Source organism: Cavia porcellus, unplaced genomic scaffold, assembly GCF_034190915.1.
Source record: "Cavia porcellus strain 051 isolate PalLab524CR breed Dunkin Hartley unplaced genomic scaffold, mCavPor4.1 scaffold_22, whole genome shotgun sequence".
NCBI classification, from domain to species: domain Eukaryota; kingdom Metazoa; phylum Chordata; class Mammalia; order Rodentia; family Caviidae; genus Cavia; species Cavia porcellus.
The window spans coordinates 44,278,140-44,291,572 of NW_026947505.1; positions in this window are offsets into that span (position 1 = coordinate 44,278,140).

The window sequence follows — 13,433 nt, forward strand, 5'->3', positions numbered from 1 at the left end:
CAATAAAACAAAACAGACTGGTAGAGTGGATTCAGAAACAAAACCCAACAGCATGCTGTGAACAAGAAACACATTTAACTCAAAAATAAATTCATAGAATAACATTCAAAGGCTAGAAAACAATACTCCTCATTACACAAACAGTAAAAAGCAGGGGTAGCTATTCTGTTTGCAGACAATGTGAATTTCAAACTAAGAATGATCAAAAGAGATAAAGAAGATATCTACATACTTGTCAGGGGAAAATTTGAAAAGGAAAAGCTTGCAATCATAAATATATATGCATGAAATATGGGAGCATCCAACTATGTAAGACAAATCTTAATAAATATGAAAAATCAAATATGCAATAGTATAGTTATAACAGGGGACCTTAATGCCCATTGTCACAAAGAGACAGATCAACTAAACAAAAAATCAACAAGGAAATAAATTGTGAACAAATGTTGATCTATCACCCTTAAAAATTCTTAAACATATCCCAGAAATATTATATCTTTTAGTTCATTGAAATCTAGCAGTTTGAGAATTCATTCATTCAAACAAAAGATACGAATTTACTTCTCAGTAAAAGGCCTTATGTACTAACTCCCTTCTAACTTGCATTTGGTTTTCCAGGCTTCTAAATAGTGCCAATATTTTTTTTTTTCTCTATGGTGCTGCTGACTCCTCAGTTTGTGCATCGCCTTTTTGCCATCTGGTCCTACCACATTTTTCCTTTCAAATTTTAAACTGCTATTACTTTATTTATGCAAGTTAATAGGCTCTTACCAATTTTCCTTTCCTTCTTCGTCTCACCCTCAATAGCATAGTCAGGAGAAAATGTCATGGAGGAAGGAGAGGAAAAAGATCTGGATTCTGAAGCACATTTGCATAAAGACAATGGCTGTATTTAAGCCAGTTTAATATTAACCTTTTGAGTTGTCAGTGTGTAAATAATTGCACTATGCAAGTAAATAAATAATAAAATATATAAAATCAACAAGATGATCACATCATTTTAATTTTATGATTAAATGAACAAAAGATTCTAAGAATGATGGTGATTAATAAAAATATCAAGTACCTAGTGTAAGAAACTGAAAGAGCAAATATGATCCAAAATCTACAATAAATATTGTATATGGGTAAGAAAATATAGAAAGAGGAAAAGAAACTAGGATAAGGAAAGGGAGCAAAAATGAAGAGCAAAGGAAAAAGTCATAAAAATAAATATACATGATAGATAAGAATTACTAATATAATTACTACTGATTCTATTAATTCTTGGAAAAGAATAGTTAATACTCATATGATTAGATCAATTTTGCATGTCCATACCCAGTAATCAAAGCAATCCTTTTGCAGGCAACAATATGCAATAATATAACCATTGTTAAATTCCTATCATCTTATTTTGAAAATCTATACTGTTACTATTTGGGGTCTATTGTTGGTATTTGTCTCTTTTGCTTTTTGTTTTTCTTTTCTGTGCCTTTATTTTCTCTAAAACAAATAAAAAAGTTTTTAGAACAGTTAGGAATATTTACATACCCCATCTTACAGCAACTCAAGGCATGAAGAAAACACTAATATAGCCAAAGGAGGAGATAAGCAGTAATACAGGTGATTTTAGTGTCCCACTGTCAACACTGAACAGATTATCTACACAGTAAGTCAGTAAGGAAATATTATTCTTTGCTTTTACTTTGGGACAGTTGACCTAACATACACATTCAGAATATTCCATTCAATGGCAGCAGATTTTTTTCAAGTGCGTATGAAACATTCTTTAGGATAAATCATATAGTAAGTGATAAATGATTTTATCAAATTTAAATAGATTGACATCATGTTTAGTGTTTTTTTCTAACCACACTTGAATGAAACCAGAGATTAGGTACAGAAGCAAATTTGGGAAAAACCACAAATATCTGAAATTAAAGTAGCATATTCCTAAAATGAGTAATGTAAAAAAATTAAAATGAAAATTTAAAAATATTTTGAAACAACACAATGTAGGGAAATTTTAGGCCAGAACAAAAACAATTCTAAGTGGTAACTATATAATAGAAAATGTCTACATTTATAAAAAAAAGAAAAATGTCAAATGGACAAGTTTAACTACACTACAAGAAGCTAGAAAAAGAATAAATTGAGCCCCATACAAGTAGAAGGTAAAAGCTAATAATGAACAAAGCAGAAAAAATGAGAGTAAAAACAACACAAAAGATCAGGAAAAAAGATATTTGAAAATCTAAAAAGAAAATTCAGCAAATTTTTAACTAGACTAAGAAAAAATGTGAAAGTATAGATGAAATTTTGAACAGTGCAACTGATATCATTGAAATATAAAGGGTAGCAAGCAATTTCATGCCAACAAATTGGGTAAACTAGAAAAGTATTCCAAACATTTAAAGAATAACTAATGCCAATCTCTCTAAAATTCTTCAAAAATAAATAAAATAAACAAAACAAATTCTTCCAAAAAGTATTTCACAATCATAAAGCTCTTTCAAAATAAGTAAAGAAAGACGATTTCCAAGCCAGTTTTATGAGACCTGCATTACCCTGATTCACAGTCCAAGACATTATAAAAAAAGAAAATTAAAATCCAGTATTCCTGATGATCACAGATTCAAAATTCCTCAGCACAATACTAATAAAATTTAATAATACTCCTTTAAGCAAAAAAAAAATAATACTTTAAAGTATCTTTTACCATGATCAAGTGGAATTAATTCTTGGGAAACAAGCTTAACTCAGCACTTTCAACTAAAAAAGGAGATCCATCACAGTAATAGAATAAAGGACAAAAACCATGTGCTCCTCCCAATAGATTCAAATTTTTTTGTAAAAAGCTCATCATGCTTTCATAATTAAAAAAATAACTCTTTCAACAAATTAGATCTAGTAGAAATGTTTTACAATATGACAAAAGTCATATATCACAATTCTATAGCTGATATTCTCAGTGGAGAAAACTTTAAAGTTTCTTTTGAAGATCAGAAAGAAAACAAGATGCCTACTTTCACCACTTTCACACAAAGCAGTATCAGAAGCTCTAGTCAAAGTCATTATGAAAAAAATCAAATCAAATCAAACCAACTAATATTGGAAAGAAGTCAGTTAAATCATCCATGTAGATGACATCAAAAAGCAGACTCCATCAAAAAGCTGTTACAACTAATAAAGAAATTTAGATTAGTAAAGTTGCAGAATATGAAATCAAGATACAAAAATCAGTGGCATATCTATATAATAACAGAGAACTATCTTTCTAAAATCATGAAAACAATAATACAGTAAAACCTAAATATCTTTGCTACAAATTTAACCAAGGAAGTAAAGGATCTGCCCATTGAAATACTATTTATAGTATTTAATGTTTTAACATTAAAAATATTAATCTGTACATTGAATTTGTAAAATTTTAAGGATGCAAATTTACTGAAAACACTGTGTTTATTAATTAAAATTATATATTAAAATGTTCACATAACACTATTATATATAAATTCAGCTAAATTTTTAATAACTTCTGATTGCATTTTTCACAGTACTAGAAAAAATTTTAAATATTTTTGGAAGCACAGTATAGACAATTGATTTTCTTGCCACTAAAGCACATTGTACTACATCTGTAATTTAAAGGCAGAGAGGTTTATTTTGGCATGTAGTTTTAATCTATAGTTAGTCAGTTTCAAGGCAGGATGGCAGAAGACTGTGGCAGAGGAAAAAGATATTCAATCTATGGCATCGACAAATGAGCAAGAGCAAGAACAAGAGAAAAAGGAGTGAGAGAGAGACAGACAGACAGACAGATAGATGGACAGAGAGTGACAGAAAGAGAGAGACTGGGAGGAGTCAGAGAGAGAGGAGAGAGACAGGAGGAGATAGACTGGGGAGAGGAAAGTCATTATGAAAAAAATCAAATCAAATCACATCAACCAATATTGGAAAGAAATCAGTTACGGAGGAAGTGAGGTGGGGTTATATTTTTCCAAGTCACACCTCCCCAGTGACCTACCTCCAACCAGACACAGCCTCTAAACAGCACATTCAGCTACTGACCTACTCATTGGATGAATCTACTGATAAATATAGTGTCACCATGATCCTGCTCCCTTCCTTACACGAAAATTTGGCATATACTTTATATCTAAACAGAACACCATCTTCAAAAATAAAGTACCACCTAGGAGGCATTACACTGACTGATTTCAAAGTCTACTACAAAGTTATAGTAATCAAAAGTATGGTACTAGTAATAAAATAGTCATTTACACTAGACCAATGTAACAGAATATTGTAATTTGGAAAAGATAAAGTGATCACAAAATAAAAGAAAAATGGTCTCCTCAATAAGTGGTGTTAAGAGAAAAAATGGAAATCCACATGTAGAAGATTGAAACTAGATACTTAGCTCATTCTATATAGAAAAATAAGCTAAAGCAAATTAAATAATTAAATATAAAATATCAAAGTACAAAATGACTAAGAGAAAACATAGGTTAAATTTTTTTTTGATATTCCTGTAGGCCATGATATTTTATTTTATTTTTGGATCAAGATATTTTACATATAATTTCAAAAGCACAGATAAGAAAAGAAACAATAGACAAATGTCATTTTATCAAATTAATGCTTCTGCGTAATCAAGGAAACAAGTTGAGTGAAAAGAAGCCTACAGAATGGAGCAAAATAGTTTCATACAATTTATAAAGTAAGAGATTAATGATAAATGTATGTAACAAATTCATAAGACTCAACAACAACAAAATCCTGATAGCCCAATTAAAAAATAAGCAAACTATGTGAGTAGATGTTTCTCAAGGCCAAAAAGGCAAACAGATACATGAAAACGTCTCAATATCATTCCTTATCAGAGTAACATGAACTAAATACAAAATGAAATATATCTTTGCAACCAACAGAATGGCTTTTATGAAAAAGTCAAAGATAACAAGTGCTGTTGAGGCTGTAGAGAAAACAGAACACTTGAGAATAATTGATTATAGAAAACTGTATGGAGGTCCTTCAGAGTGTTAAAAATAAAGCACTTTGTGATCCAGCCATTTTAACTTGTGGTCACATGTCTATTTAAAAGTACTGAAGTAAGTTGTTGAAGAGCTCTCTACAGTCCCATGTATGGGACTATTTATATTACTCAACACATAGAAACAACTTAAGTGTCCATTGATTCATACATAAAAGGAAAATTCCTTTTTCCCTCCCCCACCTCTATTTCTCTCTAAAAAGAATAAAATTATGTCATTTGTAATAGCGTAATTAATCTTGAGGAAACTATGTTCAGTAGAATAAACCAGATTCTGAAATAAGGCAGGTGCAGAAAGACAGATATTGCGTGATCTTACTTTATATGTGGAATGAAAAATAATTAACTCATAGAAATAGAGTAAAATAGTGGCTACCAGGTGTTGATATCAGGTAGGGAAGTGAAGAATAAGAAAATGTTGATTAAAAGCTCTAGATTTCAGCTAAGAGTAAATTCCAACATTGTGCAGCATAGTATTCTGTGGTATAACATCTTGACTATAGTAAATATTAATGGTGTATACTTGAAAACTGCTGAAGTAGTACATTTTAAATGTTTTCATCATAAAAGATAATTTTGTGAGATGATGGATATGTTAATTCATTTAATTCATTTATTTGACAGACTCAACATATATCAAATATCACTATCATGTTTCATATATACACACTATTTTTCTTTCATTTTTCAATTAAGAATAATTAGAAACCCATGAAGTTCATCTTTAAAATACATTTAAGTAAAACAGTACTATGTGTCTTTTTTTTTTTTTGTCTTTTTCATTTTTATTGGTACCAGACATCAAACTCACGACCGCCTGCTTCCAAGGCAGGTGCTTATGCTGCTGAGCTAAATCCCCAGCCCCTGTGTCTTGGTTTTTTTTTGCTTGTTTCTGAAACAAAACACCTGATGGCCAAAATGAAAGAAAGGTTTTTTGGCTTACAGTTTGTTTCAGTATGGAGGTTCAGGTCCATAATCAGCCTGCTCCAAGGGAAGGGTGACTGAGAGCAACCATTCATGGTGGCTGTGGCAGATACCAAATGTAACAAGAGCAAAAGGGCAAAAAGGAGGTGCAAAACACTTCACCTGTCTTATATTGTATGCCAGTTACCTGCCCTAGGGTTGGTGCAGCACTCACACTGCCAATCCCAGTGCTAGACAATGAACCAATCACAAACTCCACAATCAGCCATCTTGAAAGGCCCAATTACATGACTGCATGAGGCTTTGGGAGGATATCCATTACAAACCATAATAGCATGCAATCAAACATTTTAAAATTATTTTTTCTTTCAAATTAAACCTTCTGGCTCACCAGTGGCAGGAGCCCAGGGAGAATTTATGATCATCAATCCCAGTGGTTGAGGACCTGCCCAGCTTCCATCCACAGTAGACTGGGATCTGCAGGTTTTGGGCCTACATGGGCCACACCCACTGACCTTCTTTCAATCTGGGGAACTGGGCTATGCGAATATCAGAAACCAAGGACATAGGAGAGGATTTCCAACATGCCCAAGGGAAGTTTGGAACATCACTTGAAACATGGCAATATAGGAAAATGACAAAACAAAAGACCAAAATGAAATCTCAGACCTCCAGCCCATCCCAAGAAAGCCTAGGAGCCATGTATGTAGGAGAAAATATACCCCATATACCTGAAATAATAGCAACTGAAATAAAGCTTTCCAGGAAGCTTTATAGGAATTCAAATTAGAAATAATCTCCCAGGTAAAAGAAGAAACGATAAAAGGAATGAAAGAGATGCTGAACATATCTAAAGAAGATACAGTTAAAAAAATTAGAGGAAAAAAACCCCAAAAAGATAGAATCCCTTCATGAACAACATAAGAAACAAACAATACATGAAGGAGATTCAAAGAGATACACAGGAAATCAAAAATTCCATTGAAAGTTGTCAAAACTGCCTCAATGAAAGTGAAGATACAATTTCAGACCTCGAAGACAAGATTGCAGTTAGTGAACAGGAAAGGAAAGATCTTTTAAAAATAACAAGGAACCAGGAAATAACAATTCAACAGCAGCAAGATGATGCAAAATAAAAAAAAAAACACATAAGATTGATAGGAATAAACAAAAAAGAAGGGGACAAAACCAATGATATCAAGAGGCTATTTACAGAAGTAATAGCTGAAAATTTCCCAAACATGAGAATGGAAACTGACATTAGGAATAGTGAAGCATATAGAAATCCAAATAGCCATAACCAAAACAAAACTACACCCAGACATATAATAATCAAAATCCCAGAAATCCAACATAATAATATAAAATTAAAAGCTGTTAGAGACAAAAGACAGATCACCTATAAAGGAAAACCTATCAGAATCACAGCAGACTTCTCAGCACAAACAATGAAGTCAAGAAGAGCATGGAGTGAAGTATTTCATATCTGAAAGGAAAATGATTTCCAACCTAGACTGATGTAAACTGCAAAACTGTCCTTCAAAATGGATGGAGAAACAAGATACTTCCATGACAAAGAATAGCAGAAGAACTTCATGATTGCCAAGTCAACCCTGTAAAGAATACTGAAAGATAGTTTAGATACATATAGGAAAAAACCACTAAGCAACATAGACAATTAAACAGAATGGAAAGATAAAGATGCAACAGCAGAAAGATAACATGTCAACAATAAACCAATACATAACATTTATAACCATTAGTGTAAATGGTCTCAATTCACCAATTAAAAGAAACAGGCTGGCAGAATGGATCAAGAAACAACATCCATCCATATGCTGACTACAAGAAACCCATCTAACCCAAAAGGAAACTCACAGACTGAAAGTCAAAGAGTGGAAAACAATACTTCATGCAACTGGAATGCAAAAAAAAAAAAAAAAAAAAAAGTAGGGGTAGCTATTATGTTTGCAGACAATGTGAACTTCAAAGAATGATCCTAAGTGATGAAGAATGTCACTACATACTAGTTAGGGGAAAACTTCAAGAGGAAGTGATCTTAAATATATATGCACCAAATTCTAGAACACCCAGCTATACAAAGCAAGAATTAACAGAAATGAAAAATCAAATAAGCAATAACCCAATTATAACAGGAGACCTTAACACAACATTGACACCAAGGGATAGATCATCCCGACAGAAAATCAGCAACGATATAACAAAACTGATTCACACCTGTGAACAAATGGACTTGAGAAACATACACAGAGTGTTCCATCCAACAACATCAGAATATATATTCTTCTCCACAGTACATGGGGTGTTCTCTAAATTAGGTCATATACTAGCCCACAGAATATATTTAAGTAAATGCAAAAAAATTGAACTTATCCCATGCATGTTATCAGATCATAGCACCATGAAGCTAGAAATTAATGATAAAAGAAATGGCAAAAACCCATGGAAATTGAATAATATACTCTTGAGCAATAAGTGGGCCAGAGGGGAAATTAAATAAGAAATTAAACAATACCTACAGGCAAATGAAAATACAAATACAAGTTACCAGAATCTGAGGGATGCAGTGAAAGGGGTCCTAAGAGGAAAATTCATTGCACTGAGTTTCCACATCAGTAAAACAGAATGACTAGAAACAAAGAACCTGATACTACACCTCAAACATCTAGAAAAAGAAGAGCAAGTCACACCCAAAGCCAAAAGAGGGGAGGAAATTATAAAAATCAGAGTAGAAATTAATGCAAAAGAGATTAAGAAATCCAAAGTATCAATGAATGAAAGAGTTGGTTCTTTGAAAGAATAAATAAAATTGATAAGCCCCTAGCCAATCTTTTTTTAAAAAGGGAAGAAAAAGCCTCTAATTCTAATTTTCCATAAGAAATGGAAAAAAGGTGTAATCACTACAGACTCTTCAGAAATACAGAAGATCATCAAACACCTATTTTGAAAACCTTCACTCTCATAGGTTTGATAACACAGAAGAAATTGACAGATTCCTAGAAACATATGAAGTACCAAAGCTAGGTTAAGAAGATGTAAAATTGCTATATAACCCAATTTCTATTAATGGAATTGAAAATGTAATTACGTTCTTGCCTACAAAGAAGAGCCCAGGCCCAGACAGATTCACTGCAGAATTCCACAAAAATACAAAGAAGACTTAATGCTGACACTTCTCAAACTCTTCAATGGAATTGAAAGGGAAGCAATTCTTCCTAAGTCATTCCTGGAAGCAAATATAACTATAGTACCAAAACCTGAGAAAGACCCAACTAAAAAAGAGAACTACAGGTCAATCTCCCTAATGAGCACAGATACAAAAATACTCAATAAAATATTGGCAAACAGGATGCAGCCAATCATTGAGAAGATTATACACCATGACCAAGTGGGATTATTCCCCGTCATGCAGGAATGGTTCAACACACATAAATCAATAACTGTAATCCACCATATCAGTTAAGTTAAAAGTAAGAATCATGTGATCACTTCTATAGATGCAGAAAAAGCTTTGATAAGCTTTTTCTTTGTTGATAAGGTCCAACATTCATTCATGATAAGAACTTTACAGAAAATCTGAATAGATGGACTTTATCTCAATATAATAAAGGCCATCTATGACAAACCAACAGCCAGCATCATATTAAAATGACCAAAAACTGAATGCATTTATCTTAAAATCAGGTACAGGACAAGGACGTCCCTTATCACTGCTCCTATTCAACATAGTACTGGAAATACTAGCCAGAGGAATTAGACAAGAGAGAAAAATAAAAGGGGTAAAGATAGGAAAAGAGGAAATTAAATTATCATTTTTTGCAAGATGATATGGTACTCTATATAGAAGACCCCCCAAAACTCCTATTGAAAGACTCCTAGATATAATAAATAAATTCAGCAATGTTGCTGGATACAAAATCAATACTCAAAAATCGATAACATTCCTATACCCTAACATCAAAATTACTGGGAGAGAAATAAGAAAACCACACCCTTCACACTAGCATCCAAAAAATGAAACAGTAATTAATCTCACAAAGAAGTAAAAGATCTATTCAGGGAAAATTATAATACCCCCCAAAAAAGAAATTGAAGAGGAGCTCAGACAATGCAAAGACGTCCCTTGCTCTAGGATAGGAAGAATAAATATTGTGAAAATGGTCATTCTCCCAAAACTCTTATACAGATTCAATGACATCTCAATGAAAATACCATCAGCATGCCTCATAAATATAGAGAAATCACTCCTAAAATTCGTCTGGAACCAGAAGAGACCTAGAATAGCAAAGGCAGTTGTAAGCAGCAAAGACAAGCAGGAGACATCACAATCCTTGACTTGAAGTTATACTACAAAGCTACTGTAATAAAATCAACATGGTACTGGAATAAAAACAGACCTGAAAATCAATGGAATAGATTAGAAGATACAACCACAACTACAAACACACTCAAGCACCTTATCTTTAATTAAGGGGCCAAACATGTTCCCTGGAAGAACAACACTCTCTTTATTAAATGGTGCTGGAAAAACTGGCTCTCCATATGCCAAAAACTAAAACTAGACCTATGCCTATCACCATGTACTAAACTAAAATCTAAAGGGATCAAAGATCTGAATAATAAAACAGAAACACTAAATGTGTTGGGAACAAATTAGGTAAAAATCTTGAAGACATAGGGGTAGGTAGAGAATTCATGAACAGGATGAAACCACAGGAAATACTTCCCAGAATCAATAACTGGGATCACATCTTATTAAAAGGTTTCTGCATGTCAAAAGAAATCTCCAGCATAGTGAAAAGGAAACCTACAAACTGGGAAAAAATCTTAGTGAACTGTCCCTCAGACAAGGGACTTCTGTTTAAAACATATAAAGAATTAAAAAGAATCAGACTCCCAAAATTCAAAGACCCAATCCAAAAGTGGGCATGAGATGAACTCACAGCTTTCAGATGAAGAAATACAAATGACAAATAAATACATGACAAAATGTTCATCATCATTAGTCATTAGTGAAATGCAAATTAAAACCACACTGAGATTCCATCTCACTCCTGAAAGAATGGCCAGGATCGAGAAAAGTACAAACAACAAATGCTGGAGAGGCGGTGGGGAAAAAGGAACTCTCCTGCCCTGTTGGTGGGAGTGTAGACTGGTGCATCCACTGTGGAGGTCAGCCTGGAGATTCCTCATAAATTTGGGATTGGAAGTCCCATTCAACCCAGCTATTTCACTTCTAGGCATATTCCCAGAAGAACTGAAAACATCATATCACAGTGACATATGGGCACCCATGTTTATAGCAGCACAATTTGTAATAGCCAAATCTTGGAAACAACCTAAATGTCCATCAACTGAGGAATGTATAAAAAATTTGTGATATTTTTATACAATGGAGTACAACTCAGCTATAAAGAATGATCATATTGAGATATTTATTACTAAATGGATGCAACTTGAGTCCATATTCATAAGCAAAATAAATCAAACTCACATGTATAAATACCATTTAGTCTCCCTAGTGTAAGAAATGATAAGAATACATAAGAGTTTATGGTAATCATGATTTCCCATTAAATTGCTTTGAAGCCTTATGTTTTCATTCATTAGTTGGAAAGGTTTTATCTTGATTTGTTTTATTTTATTATCTGTGATGATACCAACAGCTATTTTCAAGAAAACAAGACATTATAATAGCCAGTGCTGATCTAATATCATCTTATCCTGAAGTCCTACCGTGCTTTTGTTCTTCTGTTTCCATTGGTTCAATCATGTTGTATCTTACTGTATTTTATTATGTGTGATAGTATAAACAAAATTTCTATGGAAAATGAGATAATATGGTAGCCACTGTCAATTTTCTGTTATTTGGTTCTGAATGCCCTGAATACTTTCATTCTCTTGAAAGATTCTATACTACTTTGTTATGCTTGAATACTATTGTATATGAAGTTATGCTCAACTATTTCAAAGGAAGTAACTTATGGTAGTTAGTGTTAATTACAGGTTGTCTTATGAAACGCTGTGTTGCTTACATTGTTCTGTTCTGATCTGCTTTGATATGTCTGCTTTTGTCTTAATCTCTTTAGAATAAAAAAATTTAAAAAAGAAAATAAAAAAATTAAATCTTCAAAAGCTATTGGGTGTTTTGTGCTTATAGCATATTATCAATTTAGCCACACTTCAGCCAGCCAGTAGTCACACGTTGTCTTAGTTACTTTGCCATTGCTGGAACAAAATACCTGACACATCCAACTCAGAAGAGGTAAGTTTTCTTTGGCTCATAATTTTAATGGGATTTGGTCCACAGCTGACTTGTTCCAAGGCAGGAAGTGCAGCGGGGAGGGCTGTGCAACGGAGAACTGCTTATTTCATGGGAGCCAAGAAGCAGAGAGTAAGAGAGGAAATGGAGATGGTAACATAGTACATCCTTCCAGGTCACTCTCCCAGTGACCTCTTCTAACCATATCCAACTCCTGACAGCACTTTTAGCTATGCATTTATTGGTAGATTAATTCATGACAAATATAGCACATCTATGTTACAATCACCTAAAAGCCCAACCTCTGAACCCATAAGCTGTTCGAAGGACATTCTAGTTATAAACCTTTACTGGGTAGTGAACAATATAACTCTCATTTAACCTAGTTCTGCATTCTCACATGAATATGTAAGCTGGTCCATATGGTAAATTTGACAACTAGAAAAGAACACAACTAAAACATTCAAATTTGCTGCATCCTTCATTGCAGGCTCTTTATAAGAAGAATCTTTCTACTAATTGCTGTAGCATATGAAGTATGTCTTAGTTACTTTTCTCGTTGCTGAGACAAAATATATGACACACAAAGTTAAAGCAGGAAAAGTTGTTTAGCTTACAGTGTGTAGTGGTTTCAGTCTAGAGTTGTCTGGCTCCAAGGCAAGGTGGTGTGGCAGAGCAATACGGCACAGGAGAAACCGACCATGACAAAACAAGGTGTGGAGAAAACAGCAAAAACCACCAAGCAGCAAGTGACCAGAACTGACTCTCTTTCTGTTCCTTATATCTTATCCGGGCCATATTCCTTACGGAAAGTAGCACTCACTTCTAGTGGTGGGATCAGTCTGAATCCAAGCATCTCATCACGAATCAATCACAACATCACATCCTTGATCCCAATAGCACACACTATAGATCCTGCCACCTCCAAAGACCCCACCTATGACTACATAAGGCTTTGAAGGAACATCTAAACGTGAGCCATTACAAACAGGTTTCTCTTACAATACAGCTTATCCTATGGGCAGCTCCTACTTTTTAAAACACTAAAAATGCCAGAAATACAGACTAATTGAATTTTTTTTCTTTAATAATATGATTAAAGAATTGCAGTGGTTCTTAAAACATCTTATACTTGATTCAGTATATTAAAGGAAGTTGAATAAAGAATTTCTGGTTTTATATAATTTA